Source organism: Amblyraja radiata, chromosome 11 (assembly GCF_010909765.2).
Source record: "Amblyraja radiata isolate CabotCenter1 chromosome 11, sAmbRad1.1.pri, whole genome shotgun sequence".
NCBI lineage: Eukaryota > Metazoa > Chordata > Chondrichthyes > Rajiformes > Rajidae > Amblyraja > Amblyraja radiata.
The window spans coordinates 49,170,584-49,191,197 of NC_045966.1; the positions used below are offsets into that span (position 1 = coordinate 49,170,584).

At 41.6% G+C, this 20,614-nt stretch overlaps 1 long non-coding RNA gene across 2 annotated transcripts in view; it reads right to left on the reverse strand.

Moving 5' to 3' along the window:
• LOC116978611 overlaps positions 1-20,614 on the reverse strand; it is an 80,887-nt gene that overhangs the window by 33,454 nt on the left and 26,819 nt on the right. The window contains exon 2 of one of the 2 annotated variants that reach the window (XR_004413479.1): positions 1,293-1,437. The exons of the other annotated variant lie outside the window; for it this stretch is intronic. This is a non-coding gene — a long non-coding RNA (uncharacterized LOC116978611). The remainder of the gene's footprint in view (positions 1-1,292; positions 1,438-20,614) is intronic. 2 annotated transcript variants of the gene reach the window in all.

A 20,614-nucleotide genomic window follows, 5' to 3' on the forward strand; every position in this document is an offset into this window, starting at 1 on the left:
AAGTAAAGAGTAGGAGTAAACGGGTCCTTTTCACAATGGCAGGCAGTGACTAGTGGGGTACCGCAAGGCTCAGTTCTGGGACCCCAGCTATTTACGATATATATTAATGATTTGGACGAGGGAATTGAATGCAACATCTCCAAGTTTGCGGATGACACGAAGCTGGGGGGCAGTGTTAGCTGTGAGGAGGATGCTAGGAGGCTGCAAGGTGACTTGGATAGGCTGGGTGAGTGGGCAAATGCATGGCAGATGCAGTATAATGTGGATAAATGTGAGGTTATCCACTTTGGTGGCAAAAACAGGAAAGTAGATTATTATCTGAATGGTGGCCGATTAGGAAAGGGGGAGATGCAACGAGACCTGCGTGTCATGGTACACCAGTCATTAAAAGTAGGCATGCAGGTGCAGCAGGCAGTGAAGAAGGCGAATGGTATGTTAGCATTCATAGCAAAAGGATTTGAGTATAGGAGCAGGGAGGTTCTACTGCAGTTGTACAGGGTCTTGGTGAGACCACACCTGGAGTATTGCGTACAGTTTTTGTCTCCTAATCTGAGGAAAGACATTCTTGCCATAGAGGGAGTACAGAGAAGGTTCACCAGACTGATTCCTGGGATGTCAGGACTTTCATATGAAGAAAGACTGGATAGACTCGGTTTGTACTCGCTAGAATTTAGAAGATTGAGGGGGGATCTTATAGAAACTTACAAAATTCTTAAGGGGTTGGACAGGCTAGATGCAGGAAGATTGTTCCCGATGTTGGGGAAGTCCAGAACAAGGGGTCACAGTTTAAGGATAAGGGGGAAATCTTTTAGGACCGAGATGAGGAAAACTTTTTTCACACAGAGAGTGGTGAATCTCTGGAATTCTCTCCCGCAGAAGGTAGTTGAGGCCAGTTCATTGGCTATATTTAAGAGGGAGTTAGATGTGGCCCTTGTGGCTAAAGGGATCAGGGGGTATGGAGAGAAGGCAGGTACAGGATACTGAGTTGGATGATCAACCATGATCATATTGAATGGCGGTGCAGACTCGAAGGGCGAATGGCCTACTCCTGCACCTATTTTCTATGTTTCTATGCCACCCATAGTCTTATTAAATGGCAGAGCAGGTGTGAGGGTTAAAATGAATGACCACTACTTCTATTTTTTATCTATTAATGTAAAGTATTGATGTATAACTGATATTATTATTTTAAAAGGTTCTTCAAACCAAGTAGACTCAAGGTTGTCCTGGCAGTATATCCTGATCTTTGAAGGAGGGGGCATGGCGATCTCAGGCTTCTTCCTGCAATTTACCCTTGCTTCAAGTGTAGGCGGTGACGGTACCGATTTCGTCCCTGCAGCTCAGCTTTGGGGTTGACGAGGAGGTACTGATGGTCTCTGGATTATCCTGGTGGCCAGTCTTTGCCTGTTTGTGTGTGTGGGCACAGTCTCTCGCTATCTGTGGGCATGAAGAGAGTTTTGCATGTCAGGCTTGACCCGGCCACTCAATCAGGCACTGGATATCTAGGTTTTTTTTCCTGGCAACCTAGTCTTGACCACACAGTGGCGCTGATGGCCCCAGGCTTGGTTCAGTGTCTCAGGTGCAGTGCCTCAGTTGGTTGACAAGGTTCAAGTGGCCAACCAATATCAGCTAATTGGCACCAGCTATTACCAACAGTGCTGGAGATTGGCCTCTGCTGGTCAATCAGCCAGTGATTGGTATCAAAGTGACACCTAAAGGAGAGCAGCAGGATGGATGTTTGCAATCGTTAATAAAATCAGAGATATTCCCTATCGGAAGCAGAACAATTATAAATTATAAATGACGAATCTTTAAAGCATTCATAATAAAATATAGTTACAACAATTTAACTAAAATCACCTACATTAATTTTTTCTTTCATTAAAAATTCCAGAATTTCACAGTCTTTCCTTTTTCTATTTAACCCGTGCTAAATTAATCAAAGTGTGCATTCTAATTATAAACACGTACTTGACTTTTGTGCAATACTATGCTCAACAACAGATTACAGATTGAAACTTTCTAGTCTGGCAACTCACATGGTCGGACATGTTTTGAATCTGCAGTACAGATCTACACTAATTAATTAAATTCTAACTAAGATCCAACAGATCTAACTAAGAACAGTGCAACCAGTACAACTGTTATGATCTTAAACAGCAGTGTTCCAACTTCATGAAACTTTGGGTTAGACATTTCTACTTACATAATTGAAGAATACTATTTAAAAAGACCAATTTTCCTGCTCATATGAAGAAATTGCCTCAATTTCTGTGGTCCGGATTTTCTGTAGATTTTCAGTTCCCGAAGATTGGGATCTGACTGGTGTGTATGAAGGAACTGCAGATGCTGTTTAAACCAAAGATAGACACAAAATGCTGGAGGAACTCAGCGGGACAGAAGGAATGGGTGACGTTTCGGGTCAAGACCCTTCTTCATTCTTTCTCTCCAGAGATGCTGCCTGGTTTCGCTGAGTTACTCCAGCATTTTGTGTCTATCTTTGTTTTAAACCAGCATCTGCAGTTCATAGACATAGAAACATAGAAAATAGGTCCAGGAGTAGGCCATTCGGCCCTGCGAGCCTGCACCGCCATTCAATATGATCATGGCTGATCATCCAACTCAGTATCCTGCCTTCTCTCCATACCCCCTGATACCTTTAGCCACAAGGGGCACATCTTAAATATAGCCAATGAACTGGCCTCAACTACCTTCTGTGGCAGAGAATTCCAGAGATTCACCACTGTGTGAAAAATGTTTTTCTCATCTCGGTCCTAAAAGATTTCCCCCTTATCCTTAAACTGTGACCCCTTGTTCTGGACTTCCCCAACATCGAGAACAATCTTCCTGCATCTAGCCTGTCCAACACCTTAAGAATTTTGTAAGTTTCTATAAGATCCCCCCTCAATCTTCTAAACTCTAGAAGAGTACAAGCCAAGTCTATCCAGTCTTTCTTCATATGAAAGTCCTGACATCCCAGGAATCAGTCTGGTGAACCTTCTCTGTACCCCCTCTATGGCAAGAATGTCTTTCCTCAGATTAGGAGACCAAAACTGTACACAATACTCCAGGTATGGTCTCACCAAGACCCTGTACAACTGCATTAGAACCTCCCTGCTCCTATACTCAAATCCTTCCTTCATACACACCAGTCAGTTCCTAATGGTTCTGGACACAAGAGCATCAATCTGTAATATATCTCATGGAAGAGAAATAGAAGTTTAATTTTGAAACTATGAAATGGTCAAAGAATGCTTGTTGCTTTACAAAATAGCATAATTGTTGTAACTGACAGAACATTGTTTCAGGGATGAGAGCCCAGACTCTTGACCCACATATATCTATTCCCTCTGAAGCAGCACTAGCTGTACTTACGGGAGCTAACCGCCAAACTTCCTTGCCTAGCTTACATCATCTTTTCCTACCATTTCCCTTATATCTTGAACTTTCCCGGCCTCTGTCTCCATCCATTTACTTTTCATTGTCTCGTCCTCTCTACTGATTCCTACCTTTTCCCCTCCACCCTGTCATCTTCTCCCATCACTCCTTTACTTTCAATCCCTTCCTTCTTTCATTTTTCCTTCTCCTCCTTCCCTTTCTCTCTGTTGTTGTTTCCAAGCACTCCACCCAAAGTGTTCCCACTCTACCCCATCCCCTCAAATTTTGAAGGATAGTAATAAACTGTCTAAAAGACTCATGATCAACCGGACTGATACCAGTTTTCTTTACTCCAGATGTATTCAATTAGAATTTTTGTTTAGAGATTTTGTTTAGAGATACAGCATGGATACAGGCCCTTTGGCCCACCGAGTGAGTCCATGCCGACCAGTGATCGTCCCGTACATTAGTTCTATCCTACACACTAGGAACAATTTACCATTTTTACTGAAGCTAATTAACCTACAAATCTGTGCATCTTTGGAGTGTGGGAGGAAACTGGAACACCTGGAGAAAACCCACGTGGTCACAGGAAAAACATACAAGCTCCGTACAGACAGCATTTAGTTTACCAAATGCCATGCCCGGATATAAATTTATGTCCCTTGATCAATAATCCACATTCTGGAACATTGAGGTCTGGATCGATACTCTTAGTTATTGGGATTGACTGAACCCAATCTGTGTTCTGGTCCCTTGACTTCGCCTGGTAATCTAATACCATAACACATAACTAGAGAGTATAATATTTTATCTTTGTTTAGTTGAACAGACTTCTCAATAAAGAGAAATTGTACTGGAAACCTGAGCTGCAGAAATGACATGGTTCTGCAGTAGACAATTCTTCCGAGCAGGTATTAAAGTACCGTCTTTTGTCTTGCAACTACCTACACTCCACAAACAAGGATAAGGTAAGATCATGACAGAAACACATCTGAAGGAATCAATTTAATTGACTTTTCACATACTGTTGCATAGAGTATACTTTTATCTCATCCCCATCCATTTCTCTCCTTTCTCAAGTGAGGAAGATTAGGTTCATGTGCCTGTATAATTTGATATGTTTTCTTTCAGGTGTCAACATAATATAGAGATGTCTTCATGAGTGCTCCAGAGGTTGTGTAGTATGTCTCAATAGGGATCAGTCCGCATGCAAGCCTAGTTAAATAGTCCTTTAAGTTTCAAAGTGACAAACCTGAAACCATTTGAATAAGTCATTATTTTCAAACTGATATTGTGTTTGTAGCTTTGAAAATGTATACATCTGTCTTGGGATATAGTCTCCCATCTCCTGAATATCTTTGTAATGTTAAACCTTTCATCCCACGCACAGAAGTCTCTGGCTTTTTTCCAGAAGAAAAATGTGAAATTCCTTTGAGAATGGCAAGGGAAGTTTTCTATTAGTTCATTAAAAGAGAGTTTGACAATTTTATACTTTGGATCCACAAAAAGCCTTTTGCTATAAAGGCCAAATCGGCACTGTTGAAGCTGTCAAAGTGAAGTTTCAGTTTCCACACCCATCCATACACATGCCAAGGGGTGAGTTGACCACACAAATCAACCCAATCTTGATGATAACAAAATTGACAAGTTGACAATTTATTTTTTCCAGTTTTCACAAAGCATGAAGCATCTTGATCTCAAAGTAGTAGTCATCAGCATGAATTATGCACAGATGGAAGTGAGTCCAACACTTCCACCTGAATGTTTTTGAGGAATTCTTGGCTTATTGGTTGGATGCCACTGTTAAAAACATCAATCGGTAGATGAGATTTACAAAACCCATCCTTGAGATTTAAAGGGATGTGGCATGGCTCTTTTTTATGCCCTGACTATAGATCATTCGTCTTCCAAATTTATATCAAACATATGGATGTTTCCAATCTGTCCAAATCTTTCGGAGGACCTTTTAAGTTAGGATTAATATGCTCCACAACACTAGACCGACAACTCAATAGCACATCTTTCACATGTACACAATAAAGAATCCAATCTTGTAATTGAATAAGAATAAGGTTTCAGAGAGATGACTCTGTCATGACTGAGTTACAGGACTCTTGACTCTGAGCCAGCTAATTATGAATTTAAGTCCCACTTCAAATGATTAGGTACCAAATGGAAGAATAAAAAGTTTACAGATGTTGGATATCTGAATTAAAAGCAGAACGTTCGGGAAATAGCTCAGCAAGTACTGATGGAGTATTAGGGAAACAAAGTTAATGATTCCGGTCAAAGACCCTTCATCAGAACGAGAAAAGTTAGAAGGTAGACAAAAATGCTGGTGAAACTCAGCGGGTGAGGCAGCATCTATGGAGCGAAGGAAATAGGCAAGGTTTCGGATCAAAACCCTTCTTCAAATACAAGTTAGTTTTAAGTTGCAGAGAGGGTGTGGATGGGTTGGATAGGGACAAAGGGAAGATCTCTGGAAAAAGTGAGGGAGAGGGAGAGAGGGAGAGAGAGAGAGAGAGAGAGAGAGAGAGAGAGAGAGAGAGGCCTGCTCTCTCTCTCTCTCGCTCTCTCTCTCTCTCTCTCTCTCTCTCTCTCTCTCTCTCTCTCTCTCTCTCTCTCTCTCTCTCTCTCTCTCTCTCTCTCTCTCTCTCTCTCTCTCTCTCTCTCTCTCTTCTCTCTCTCTCTCTCTCTCTCTCTCTCTCTCTCTCTCTCTCTCTATCTCTCTCTCTCTCTCTCTCTCTCTCTCTCTCTCTCTCTCTCTCTCTCTCTCTCTCTCTCTCTCTCTCTCTCTCTCTCTCTCTCTCTCTCTCTCTCTCTCTCTCTCTCTCTCTCTCTCTCTCTCTCTCTCTCTCTCTCTCTCTCTCTCTCTCTCTCTCTCTCTCTCTCTCTCTCTCTCTCTCTCTCTCTCTCTCTCTCTCTCTCTCTCTCTCTCTCTCTCTCGCTCTATCTCTCTCTCTCTCTCTCTCTCTCTCTCTCTCTCTCTCTCTCTCTCTCTCTCTCTCTCTCTCTCTCTCTCCTCTCTCTCTCTCTCTCTCTCTCTCTCTCTCTCTCTCTACTCTCTCTCTCTCTCTCTCTCTCTCTCTCTCTCTCTCTCTCTCTCTCTCTCTCTCTCTCGCTCTCTCTCTCTCCTCTCTCATCACGCTCGCTCTCTCTCTCGCTCTCTACTCCGTCTCTCCTCGCTCTCGTCTCTTCTCTACGCTCTCTACTCTCTCTCTCTCTCTCTCGCTCTCTCGCTCTCTATCTACGCTCCTCTCTACTCTATCCTTCTGCTCTCTCTCTCGTCTCTCTCTCTCTCATCTTCTCTCTCTATCTCTCTCTCTCTCTCATTCCTCTCTCTCTCTCTCTCCCCTCTCTCTCTCTCTGACCCACTCTCTCTCCCTCACTCTCTCTCCCTCTCTCTCTCTCTCTCTCCCTCTCTCTCTCTACGCGCTAAGCATTATCTCTTCGCGGATCTAAACCAACACCCAAAATGATGTGTAAGAGCTGTGTGAAGTACGTCAGAGCTGATTCAGAGAACTGGCTCTAAAAGAAGACTGTTGAAAATGCCCAGAACTTGAGGCAGTATCTTTGGAGATGGACTATCTTACTGCAGAACTGGCCAGTTCTTATACATCTAGAGAATCTTAATAATGTCAAGAAATACTCCTCCTTCCCTGAGAAAGTTCAATACTGAGAACCTAAAATTGACACTATCCATGACAAAGCAGTCCCTTGATTGTCGCTCTGTACATCAATCTAAATGTTTGCTCGTAGCATCAAAATGCACCTACAAACGTGCTGAAGTTGACACCACTATAAAATACAATATGAAGTACAAGGGCTGCAGACCCAAAGGATTACCACCCATATGCAGATGGTACATTTTCCTATATAACCCATATTCGGGTTGCTCACAATTCTAGAGAAGTCATGTAGAAATATTTCACTGTTTCTTCATTATCACTGAAACTTCATCCTAGAATTTCTCACACAAACAGAATGTAGGAATACCAAAGAAAGACTGAAGTGGTTTAAAAAGACAGGTCACCACCAACTCTACATGGGCAACTTGGATTGAATGATGAATGCTGGCTCTGCCAATAATGCCATATCCCTTAAATGAGAGAAAATGGAGAAAGCACTAATGACTTCACAGATTTCTGACATGAAATAGGTTCATAACATCAGGCTGCTCTGAATAATTTATTATTTTGATGCTGCAAGTAGCAATAGGGAATTGATTGAACCTCACAGGAAGATAATTTTATGTTTCTTCATTTACTTCATATAATAATAAAGTGGTTTGTTGTTCTATGTTTGGTCATTCCTCACTAAGTGCTTACCCGTCTGCCTTTCAATGGACTAACGGACAGACATGACAGCCACACAGTTTCCGATTCATATAACGAAGCATCCAGTTACCAGCCCCACAACACACGTCACTTGGGCAGTAGAGTTCACATTCATCTTATAAAGAATAAAGATCCGTTTACAGGAGTTGCTGATGATACTAAATATGAGAATATATCCACTGCATTTCTCAACTTGTAACATTAGTAAGGATCCATAATTGTAAGTAGCATAAACCTCAGATGTTGTACCTCTACTAACTGTACGTATGCATATGTCAATAAACTTGGCTTAAGATATTGGCAGATGTTTTCTTTATGTCCCAGCATTAGTGAACATTTGGAGCTTCACCCTCAATTCAATTGCAATGATGAATATCTGCCTTTAAAATCAGGCAAACCATTAGGCATATCCAAATTATGAAAATCTCTGCTCTGTAATATATGATGCTTAAAAAATAACCTGATATTAGTTACTTGCAGAATCAAACATTAATCCTTGCGGTCGCAGTGCCTGTTTCAAGTACGTTCAATGTAGACTATAATTCTTTCTGGTTTACACCGAAGATAGACACAAACTGCTGGAGTAATTATTTCTGCTTCACCTGAACTATGTGCCATAATTTAATCATCCGGCACCTTGTCAGTGTGAATTTGTCAAACGTCGAAGTCAGGTGACCTTAGAAACACTGTTCTAACTTTAGTCAGATTGCCAGGCCTATTTTAATGAACAGTGACTGGGAATATTGGGTTGCTACATTCAAATGTTGACTATTGCTATGAATGGGGCATCAATTATCCATAGCGGACCTACGTTTGCTGATGAGGACTAGGGATTGCATATTTGATACACTATTGCCATTAAATGAGGTACAAGTTAATACTATACATGAACTGTTCCTTCCTGTAGGGTATGTATGTACTTCCAATAGTGACATCGTAGCTTAGTTCAGTATAGTTTAGAGGTACAGCGCGGAAACAGGGTCTATGCCAAGCAGCGATCCCTGTACAAGAGCACTATCCTACACACTAGGGACAATTTACAATCTTCACCGAAGCAAATTAACTTACAAACCTGTACGTGTTTGGAGTGTGGGAGGATATCGGAGCACCCGGAGAAAATCCACGCAGGTCACGGGGAGAAGGTGCAAACTCCGTACAGACAGCACCCGTGGTCAGATCGAACCCGGGTCTCCAGCACTGTACAGCAGCAACTCTACCATTGCGACACCGTTGCATGTAAATGCAACATTTATATAAAGGTGTTAACATAGCATTATACCCTCAATATTTAAAATGATTTCACATCACCTGGATTGACTGAAATGTTGCCATTTTCACTGTGTCTCAGATCATTAAAAGAAAATTTCATAAGCTGGATTGGAAGTTACCACGGAATTTATCAAATAACTTGTTACAATAGTTTGCTGCATAAATTTTTTTTCTCTAAGGCAAAACATGCACACGTTATGACAAAATTCAGCATATCATCATAAACAGTTTGAGGTCTGCTTGCTGTTTTAAATTCTAACATTTCCTGTTGTGAATAGTATTAGGATAGAATAGACTGGCAAATTATACTTAAAGGGTTGACAGTCGAGATGCAATGGCAAAGAATTAAAAACCGCATGGATGAATGTCAGAAATTGTTCATCACTGTCTGGCGAAAAGATAAAACTGGGAAAGCGGCTCAACGTGGCTGACGAAGGAAGTCAAGGATAGTGTTAAAGCCAAGGAAGAGGCATATAAATTGGGCAGAAGAAGTGGCAAACCAGAGGATGGGAGAAATTTAGAACTCAACAGAGGAGGACAAAGGGATTAATTAAGAGGGGGGGCGGGGCGGGGGGGGGGGGGGGGGGGGGAGAGCATGAAAGAAAGCTTGCGGAAAATATAAAAACTGACTGTAAAAGTCTCTAGAAGTATGTAAAAAGGAAAAGACTAGTTCCCTTACAGTCAGAGACAGGTGAATTTATAATGGGAAACAAGGAAATGGCAGAACAATTAAATGAGTACTTTGGTTATATCTTCACTAAGAAAGCCACAAACAATCTCCCGGAAATACTAGGGTACCAAAGATCTAGTGGGAGGGAAGAACTGAGGGGAATCCACATTAGTCGGAAAATGGTGTTAGATAAACAGTTGGGACTGAAGGCAAATAAATCCCCAGGGCCTGATGGTCTGCATCCCAGAGTAAAGGAGGTGGCACAAGAAATTGTGGATGCTTTGGTGATCATTTTCCAAAGTTCTCTCGACTCTGGATCAGTTCCTGTGGATTGGGGGGTAGCCAATGTAACTCCACTTTTTAAGAAAGGAGGGAGAGAGAAAACAGAATTATAGACCAGTTAGCCTTACATCGGTTGTGGGGAAGTTGCTGGAGTCGATTATTAAAGATGTTATAGCAGTGTGTTTGGACAGCAGTGACGGGATCGGTCAAAGTCAGCATGGATTTATGCAGGGGAAATCATGCTTGACTAATCTTCTGGAATTTTTTGAGGATGTAACAAGTGGGATGGATATGGTAGAGCCTGTGGATGTGGTGTATCTGGACTGTCAAATAGCCTTTGACAAGGTCCTAAAGAGATTAGTGTGCAAAATGAGTGCACATGGTATTGGGGGTAGGGTGTTGACATGGATAGAGAACAGGTTGGTAGACAGGATGCAAAGAGTAGGAATTAACGGGTCCTTAGGTGCAAGACCACCAAATTCAAGTGCAGTTTCTTACCACTATGAGCAGGGTGCAAGGCCACCGAATTCAAGTGCAGTTTCCAACCACTTCAAGCAGGGTGCAAGGCCACCGAATTCAAGTGCAGTTTCATACCACTTCAAGCTGGATCCAAGGCCACCAAATTCAAGTGCAGTTTCATAACACTTTCAGCAGGGTGCAAGGCCACCAAATTCAGTGCAGTTTCATACCACTTCAAGCATGATGCAAGGCTGCCAAATTCAAGTGCAGTTTCATTCCACTTCAAGCAGGGTCCAAGGCCACCAAATTCAAATGCAGCTTCATACCATTTCATGCAGGGTGAAACCAAAAATACACACAAAACACCAAACTCAGTTCAGTAGACATTCAGTGTGTTCAGTTGATTCCCAGCTCAGACAGAGTCATGACCTCTCCCTCCCCCATCATGCAGAGACTGAGCCACACCCACCATTCCTGGTTTATTAACCCCTCCCCCTCCCACCGGAAAAGGTGTGGCTTTCAGGGCGTGATTGACAGGAGAGAGATTCTCAACTTTTTTAAACACTAATAACACTTTTATTTTCATTGATGGGAAGAATTCTCTGCACCTGCTCAGCAGAGGGGGGACTGAGTAAGATGGCCAAAAATCACAGCCGTAAGTGGTAGCGTTTTAATTAAAATCAATATACAATGCAAACAGGAAGTAAGTGCATTTGCAGTAGTGCCTTTTAACTTCAAGCCAAAGCACCCAAGCCGCCATTTGCAGTAAGTAGTGCCTTTCAACTTCAAGCCAAAGCACCCAAGCCACCATTTGCAGTAAGTAGTGCCTTTCAACTTCAAGCCAAAGCACCCAAGCCACCATTTCCAGTGCCTTTCAACTTCAAGCCAAAGCACCCGCCACCATTTGCAGTAAGTAGTGCCTTTCAACTTCAAGCCAAAGCACCCAAGCCACCATTTGCAGTAAGTAGTGCCTTTCAACTTCTAGCCAAAGCACCCAAGCCACCATTTGCAGTAAGTAGTGCCTTTCAACTTCAAGCCAAAGCACCCAAGCCACCATTTGCAGTAAGTAGTGCCTTTCAACTTCAAGCCAAAGCACCCAAGCCACCATTTTCAGAAAGTAGTGCCTTTCAACTTCAAGCCAAAGCACTCAAGCCACCATTTGCAGTAAGTAGTGCCTTTCAACTTCAAGCCAAAGCACCCATGCCACCATTTGCAGTAAGCAGTGCCTTTCAACTTCAAGCCAAAGCACCCAAGCCACCATTTGCAGTAAGTAGTGACTTTCAACTTCAAGCCAAAGCACCCAAGCCACCATTTGCAGTAAGTAGTGCCTTTCCACTTCAAGGCAAAGCACCCAGGCCACCATTTCCAGTAGTGCATTTCAACTTCATGCCACCATTTACAGTAAGTAGTGCCTTTCAACTTCAAGCCAAAGCACTCAAGCCACCATTTGCAGTAAGTAGTGCCTTTCAACCAGGCCAAAGCACCCAAGCCACCATTTGCAGTAAGTAGTACCTTTCAAATTCAAACCAAAGCACCCAAGCCACCATTTGCAGTAAGTAGTGCCTTTCAACTTCAAGCCAAAGCACCCAAACAACCATTTGCAGACAGTGCCTTTTTACTTCAAACAAACCATATTTTCATTTTCAAACCACATTAAGGGTACTCACATTTGTGTAGACATTTGTTCAGTGTTATCCAGAGCTCAGAGAGACGTGACCCTTGGCTTCATCCATAATGGAGAGACTGAGTGAGGCACACCACTTCCTGGTTTTATAGTCTCTCTCCCTCCCTCCAGCAAGGGCAGCAGAGAGAATGGTGAATTTATTAAACTTCAAGCCAAAGCACCCAAGCCACCAGTTGCAGTAAGTAGTGCCTTTCAACTTCAAGCCAAAGCACCCAAGCCACCATTTGCAGTAAGAAGTGCCTTTCAACTTCAAGCCAAATCACCCAAGCCATCATTTGCAGTAAGTAGTGCCTTTCAACTTCAAGCCAAAGCACCCAAGCCACCATTTGCAATACGTAGTGCCTTTCAACTTCAAGCAAAGCACCCAAGCCACCATTTGCAGTAAGTAGTGCCTTTCAACCTCAAGCCAAAGCACCCAAGCCACCATTTGCAGTAAGTAGTGCCTTTCAATTTCAAGCAAAGCATGAAAAAAGCCTTTGGCAACGTCCCACACAAGAGATTGGTGTGCAAAATTAGAACACATAGTATTGGGGGTAGGGTATTGACATGGATAGAGAACTGGTTGGCAAACAGGAAGCAAGAGTTGGAATTAACGGGTGATTTTTAAAATGGCAGGCAGTGACTAGTGGGGTGCAGCAAGGCTCGGTGCTGGGACCCCGGTTATGTACAATATATATTAATGATTTAGACAAGGGAATTAAATGTAACATCTCTAAGTTTGCGGATGACACAAAACTGGGTGGCAGTGTGAACAGCGAGGAGGATGCTATGAGTTTGCAGGGTGACTTGGACAGGTTGGGTGAGTGTGCAGAAACATGCAGTATAATGTAGATAAATGTGAGGTTATCCATTTTGGTGGCAAGAACAGGAAGGCAGATTATTATCTGAATAGTGTCAGATTAGGGGAAGGGGAGGTGCAACGAGATCTGGGTGTGCTTGTACATCAGTCACTGAAAGTATGCAGGTACTGCAGGTAGTAAAGAAAGCCAATCATTGCCAGCATTGCGAGAGGATTTGAGTTTTGGAGCAAGGAGGTCCTACTGCAGTTGTACAGGGCCCTGTTGTGACTGCACCTGGAGTATTGTGTGCAATTTTGGTCTCCTAATTTGAGGAAGAACATTATTGCCATTGAGGGAGTGCAGCGTAGATTCACCAGGTTAATTCCCGGGATGTCGTATGATGAAAGAATGGGTCGACTAGGCTTGTATTCGCTGAAATTTAGAAGGATGAGAGGGAGTCTTCTGGAAACATATAAAATTCTTAGAGGATTGGACAGGATAGATGCAGGAAAAAAATTCCCGATGTTGGGGGAGTCCAGAACCAGGAATCACAATTTAAGAATAAGGGGTGGGCCATTTAGGACTGAGTTGAGGAAAAACCTTTTCACCAGGGAGTGTGAATCTGTGGAATTCTCTACACAGAAGGTAGTGGTGGCCAATTCACTGGATGTTTTCAAGAGAGAGTTATATTTAGCTTTTAGGCCTAAAGGAATCAAGGGATATGGAGAAAAAGCTGGAAGGGGGTACTGATTTTGGATGATCACCCATGATCATGTTGAACGGTGGTGCTGGCTCGAAGGGCAGAATGGCCTACTCCTGCACCTATTTTCTATGTTTCTATGTTTGTATCACTCATTTTTAGTTTCCTGGTTTGGATGAAGTCCATCTGTATGTGTATCTTTTTTATGTCATCTCGCCATGTCTGTATGAGTAGAGACACAATAGACTGCTGATGCTGAAATCCCAAGGAAGAAAAACTACAAGAGGAACTCAGCAGGTCATGCCACCAGACCTGTTAGTTCCTTTTGTTCAAAGTCTGTATGAACACTTGATTATTCAAGCAGACCAACCCTCATCTTGGCCACATCGTCAACCACCACAATGGAGAAAGACAATACTGTGTGTGAATCCCAATGAGGCTATTTTCACAGCTTTCCATATGTGACCCAAGAGAAGCCTTGGCAGGAAGCTTGTGACAAATTGTTTGCCCATTCTCCCAATTCAAGTTAGAAAGAGCACAAGAGGATTTTCATTGAGGTTTCATTCATTCGTAGTCATTAACTCGGCATACACAAGTTCAAAACATCTATTTAAATAGGACGATTAAAATGACCCTGAGATGTTTTCTTCAACTTGCAGCCTCTTTAGCACAGGTTATTGTTAAAACAATCATGTATTGTTGGAATCGTTGTTCCCTGCATAGAATTATTCATGTAGGTATAATAGTTCAACTGCATGCACGTTGCCAATTTAATTTCATTAGCTAGCTCTGGTCCTTAATGTAAGGCTGGGTTCTGATGTTAATAAATAAACTAAAAACATGCAATGAGAATGACACTGTACCTAGCCCTTTCTATTCATGAATCAGATTATGGATTCATTCTGTTTCAATTCACCATGCCATTCTTTGCAAAGTTACAGTCCAATTGTAACTAAAATTAAAAAAATAAAACTAAACATTATGTCAGTGGGACCATTTTACATTGGTTTAGAATCCTAAAGGGTTCTATTTGAAATTAAAATGTAACACCCACAAAACATCATTAATATTTCATCATCTTCCACTGTCCAAATGCTCCAGCTTTTCAACAAATGCTCTCCCTTTACCTCCTGGCTGTTTTTTTATGACATTTAATAGCTGACTGAATATTCCTCATCAATAATGGAGCCAATTTAAACCAAGCTCAAAAGCATCTTAAAATATAGTGTTGTTGGTTAACAAAAGGAAACCCAAATGGTGCCTTTAACTCTTCGTGTTTTGGAAACTAAATAATGAATGGTTGGGGAGGGACACATGCGCAAAGACAAGGGGTGTGTTCTCATCATCTAAATAGTGACGTCAAAAATTAGTCCTATGTTGAACTTTGGGCCCAATGTTATTAGGCCTTGGGCCCAATGGTCACAAAGAATCCAGCCCCGGAACATCACAGTGTAAGACAGGAAGGGAAGTGTGGTGACTTGTGGGAGAGTGTTTAGGCTTTGGTACAAGTGGTATGAGATGGGTCCATGCAGATGGAGAGGTGGTAGGGGAAGGGAGTGTCAAATCAAACTTGCAAAACAGATCACAATACATCCATTATTCTTCACCCTTAATGCCACCGCATGCCTTGCTGTCTCCAGATGAAAGGAGGTCTCTTATAATCCATTATGTGTGCTGCTTCGTGTCCAGTCTATTGGAGGCTTTGTAGGCAACATGAGCTTTTCATCTGCAATGGAGCATGGTTGACTCAGTGGGTGTAAGGTTTCCTTGTGTAAGATCCATGTCGTAAAATGTAACCAGTAAGACTGGCAAAAAATATAGTTCAGGTAAAGCCGAGAGTTTCTGTGTTTCATTTTGATAATATCATTTTTTTAATATACTGAAATCTGAGGGCTTCAATTCCACACAACTCCTCATGACACATTCCAGATCTTTCTTTAAGTATAGCAATTACTAACTGCGAATTGCAGCGTTATTATTTAAATAACTGATTTTAATGTTCAATAGTGGGAGAGTTTTAAAGCCTGGGAAATAATAATATTTCAATGTCAGGTACTTAAGGAGAGCCTCCTAGATCAAAATAGCAATAAATTAGTTCCAAACTCCACCTGGTTTAGCACCCAATGTCAAAAACTGTGGCCACTATTCCCTTACAAATTTTGTCTCAAAAGTTTGAGGAACCCAAGATAAATTTGCATTTACAGTAACAATACTTCTCACTGTATTGTTTATTTTGTACTTCATGGGCCTGGAGGTTTCTGAAGGGTAGGGCATTATTGGCAAATCTGTACACAAAGGGTGACACAGTAATAGAATTGCTGCTTTACAGCGCCAGAGACCCGGGTTCGATCCTGACGATGGGTGATGTCTATATGGAGTTTGCACGTTCTCCCATGCCCACGCGAGTTTTCTCCGTGTGCGCTGGTTTCCTCCCACACTCCAAGGACGTGCAGGTTTGAAAGTTAATTGGTTTTGGTAAAAACTGTAAATTGTCCCTAGTATGTGGGATAGTGCTGGTGATCGGAGTAATGGCTAGCCGGTGCAGACAAAGGGCCTGTTTCCGGGCTGAAGCCTAATGTAGATCCATCTCTAAAGCCTAATGTAGATCCATATCAGATTAGCCAGATTTTAAAAGAATCGGCACCTGCCAATTTGGTCACCTGGTCAACACTTTACTAGTAATATTAGAACAGTGGTTATGATCGTACTAAATGAAAGGGATAGATTGAGGGGCTGAGTGGCTTTCTGCTTCAAATGCATTAATATTTCAGAGACGTGAGTTGAAACACCTGCCTTGGCACCAGGAGAATTTCAAATCAATTAAATAACACTGTAATAAAAAAGTGACCTTAGTAATTGTGTCAATTCAATTCCTGAAATATAAAATCTCAATGGGAACGCAATCCCCTGCTCTTACTCTATTCTGGGTGTATCGTTGACTCATATTGATGCGGTTCATTTTTAACAAGGTTCTGAGTTGATCAAGTCATCAGTTTAAAGATAACTAGAATTGGCAATAACTGCTGGTCAGGTGAATTTAAGGAACTGCAGATGCTAGTTTATAAAACAAGACACAAATTGCTAGAGTGAAGGGCCTGTCCCACTGTACGAGCTAATTCAAGAGTTCTCCCGAGTTTCCCCTGATTCGAATTCGAAGAATTATGGTAATAGCCGCTCGTAGGTACTCGGGGGGTCTCGTGGACATTTTTCAACATGTTGAAAAATCTTCACGAGCTTACCGCGTTTCCCGAGTACCAGCCGTTAGCGTTAAGAGCCGCTAAGAGATGTCCCGAGCTCCGACGTACCCGCTACGTACATTCTACATGCTTACCATGTGTTTGATTTTTTTTTAAACTCGGGAGAGCTCTTGAATTACCTCGTACAGTGGGACAGGCCCTTGACTCAGCGGATCAGGCAGCAACTCCAAAGAACATGGATAGCTAATGTTAATGGCTGTTTTTGAAATGGATTGTGATTGTAGAGCATGTAAAATAGTTCAGAAATGTGAACATTTAAGCTACAAACATTCAGATATTTAAATACTTATGCATAGTGTTATTTTTCTGTAATTACCTAAAACAGGAGACAACCGATTTTTTTAACTAACCAATGGTCCTAGTTTATAAACATTCTATCAGCTTGAAGTGACATTGAGGCACATGTGACCATGTCATTACATTCTACTGTTATTCCCACACAAAGTAAAGTGCAGTAGGAAATCACAACTCAGCCACTTTTCCATTTATTGCTGTGACAATTATTTTTTTTAACCTAAGAACAGATCTGAAGGATGTTTTTGTCTTCTCCGGGCTCATGAATAAATCAAATAGATGTTTTCATTTTCCAAGGCTTTTCTACAAATGGCGTCAAAATCCATCTGCAAACCAAGTTGCTTTTATTTAATAAATCTATGAGATCATCAGATATCGAAGATTCACCTGACACAGCCATACTTTGCAAAGTCTTTTCAGATTCAAAGATATAAGCACTGTTTCCTGCACAACAGTTTGAGACAAAGATAACTAAGTTATATAGAATACAATTGTTACCACATCAGTCCAAAAGCTTTGCTGACTGCCTATTCCTGACCTGGCATGTAATGTAGGCATAATTATCATTGCCAGTCTCATAATCAATCCTTGACTATCAAGGACAAGCACATTATGTTTGCCAAATCACCACCATGAATATTCATTCCATCACCATCACCCAGAAAGTTAATTAGTTCCAACATATAAATACTGTGGCTGCAACATCACCTTCTGATTCCTTAAGTTATTTCACCACTAACAAGTTATGTCAAGAGCCTGAGGGAATACGGTCTACTTCCCTAGATAAAATTGGCTCCAAAAGCACGGAAGAAGTGTGCCATTAATTCAGGACAAAGCCAATGTCTCATTGGCATGCAACCACCACATTAAAATGTACTTATTTCACCCCAGAGCGTCACGATTCCAAGACATCTACACAATGTGTTGCGGTAAATCAACGAGGTCACTCGAACAGCATTTCCTATACCCAAGACCGTTATGGTCTGGTAGCACAAGCACAGCAAGTGCATGAGAAATCCACCATTCCCCCAAGTTGTCCTTGGACACATTCACCTCGCTTCTTCTTTGTTCAGTATCATGGAACTCCTCACTGAATGACACAATGAGAGTACCTTCACTGCAAAGTCATGAAAGGACATTTGTGGATGGGCATTTTGTTGTTCGTGTTGCTTTTGACACTAATTCCCTGAGCACAACAAAAAACCTGGGGTTAAGAGAAAAATTGATGCACTTGGTGATTGAACTCACTTATAACTAATGGCACATGAACAAAGCTCTAAACTTTACTGGTGTATAAAGCAAAATGCCAATGCTCCCAGAAGAGATAAATAGAAGATGAGGCAGATGTTGGGTGCTGAAACAGAATGGAGAAAATATTTTTTTGGAAGGTTCTTGAAATTATGGAATGATATTATACCATTTAAATCCATATTCAGTCTGTGCTCTGACCAGATTCAATGTGCCTTGGACAGCCATTTACTCTCAAAGTTAAAATGTGCTGGTAATAAAGAGAATTACAATTAAAACACAAAGTATTTGTGCTGTAATTCCAGGATAAGCGCTCGACTAAGAAAACTAAGCCCAAAGCTAAAGAATTATCTAACTATCTAACTAAATATACCAACTTACAATAAATGACTCTATATGCAAAAAAACAGCTCCCTACATTAATTCTTTTTTTTTTAAACGAATCCAGTAGATGCATGTATATCATTGGGGTTATCAATGGGGTTGCCTTCACTGGTGTTTCGTTGAGTTAGGCCCACGACACCTCGGGAAGGTTCAACAGTTGGTTTTGGCATCCCAGATCAATCACTGTACCTCGGTACACATTACAATAAACCAAACTAAACTAAACACATGCTTATTACTAGTCTTTATGAAATACAAAGACAATTATAATCTTCCCCTCCCATAAATTATATGAACAACAGCACAAAGTTCCACTAATCTTTGCACAGCTTGACATCTGGATACAAAGTGTTACAATGACGCCAGGGGCAGTTCAATAATATCCATTAAAATTTCAAGAACTCTCCTATATTTTTGTTATCTCGGTTGCATCGTTTAAATAGTTTAGATGCAGTATCAAATACAGTAGACATCAATCAGTAGACAACCAACTCATCTTGTAGTAGTCTTGGTCCAGCTGCAAATAGAAATGGGTTGAGCTCAGAGAGATTCCTGTTCCCAACAGTCTTCCCTTTCATTCGCTTCCCTGAGCTATTGGCCCTCCACTTCACATCACCACACACTCCAGACGAATTCAGAGCCAAGTCAAAGAAAGGCCAAGCCAATATTTACAAGCAAGCCCATAAACTATGAGTCTATTCAAATGCTCAATCACAACAACATCAACTTGCAACCATGTAGTGCCTTTAACTTAAAAACCTCAAGGTGTTACAAGAAGATAAAGCTGCCGGCAAAAATAAAATAAAATAAAAAATCATGTCTTGTGGCCAATGCTCTCAGCTCTCTACACTTTCTATCAGAACCAGAAAGTCTGTAACGGAACTGAAGTGGAGTCTGCACCACCAGTGAAACAGACTGTTTCAGTCTGGTGTTGGGCAGTGGTTCAGACATGTTGACCACTCTTTACATGGTCCATGTATATTTAATGTGTGGTAACTGTAACTGTGATTTTATAGATAGACCTCGTTTGCATTTCCATCCCAATCTTATCCCTGGCCACCCCTTCAAGTTCCCTTTGTTGTCAGAATATGGACATCAATCTGCACTGTGCAGCATTGGAGCTCACAATATGTGAACATCGTGACGGTAAAGCTGAGCCACAATCAATAAATGTAGACATTATTGAAACCCATCTTTGGCAGTTTCACTTTTATAAATCAGTCCTTGTGCTGGGTGTTTGATTCATCTAGATTTAACTGCAGCCATTCCTGAAATATTCTAATTTACAAACAATAGTACCTGTGTGATCACACTGAATACATCTATAATCTATAAATGTCTACACCATAAGAAATGCAGAAGTAAAATATCACTGCTCCAGGGATCAACACAAATTTCATGCAGGGCTTCAAAGAAGCCATTTCCTTATGATCATTACTTCTAAGGCACTGAGGACATAAGTATCGTAAAATGATGCACCTTCTATGTTTGAGTGCAATTAATGAGCAGGATTGCCAAAACCTTGCATCAAGCACTTTAAGGCGGCATGGTGGCGCAGCGGTAGAGTTGCTGCCTTACGGGTTCGATCCTGACTATGGGTGCTGTCTATACGGAGTTTGTACATTCGCATTGTAGAAATGTAAAGTTGTGTGCAGGGTAGTGTTAATGTGCAGGAATTGCTGGTCGGTGTGGACTCGTTGGGCCGAAGGGCCTGTTTCTGTGCTGTATCTCTAAACTAAAATTAAACTAAACTCTAGATCCAACGTGGAAACAGGCCCTTCTGCCCACCATGTACGCGCTGACCAGCGATCATCCCGTACACTTACAGTATCCTACACACTAGGGACAAATTTACAATTTTACGAAACCA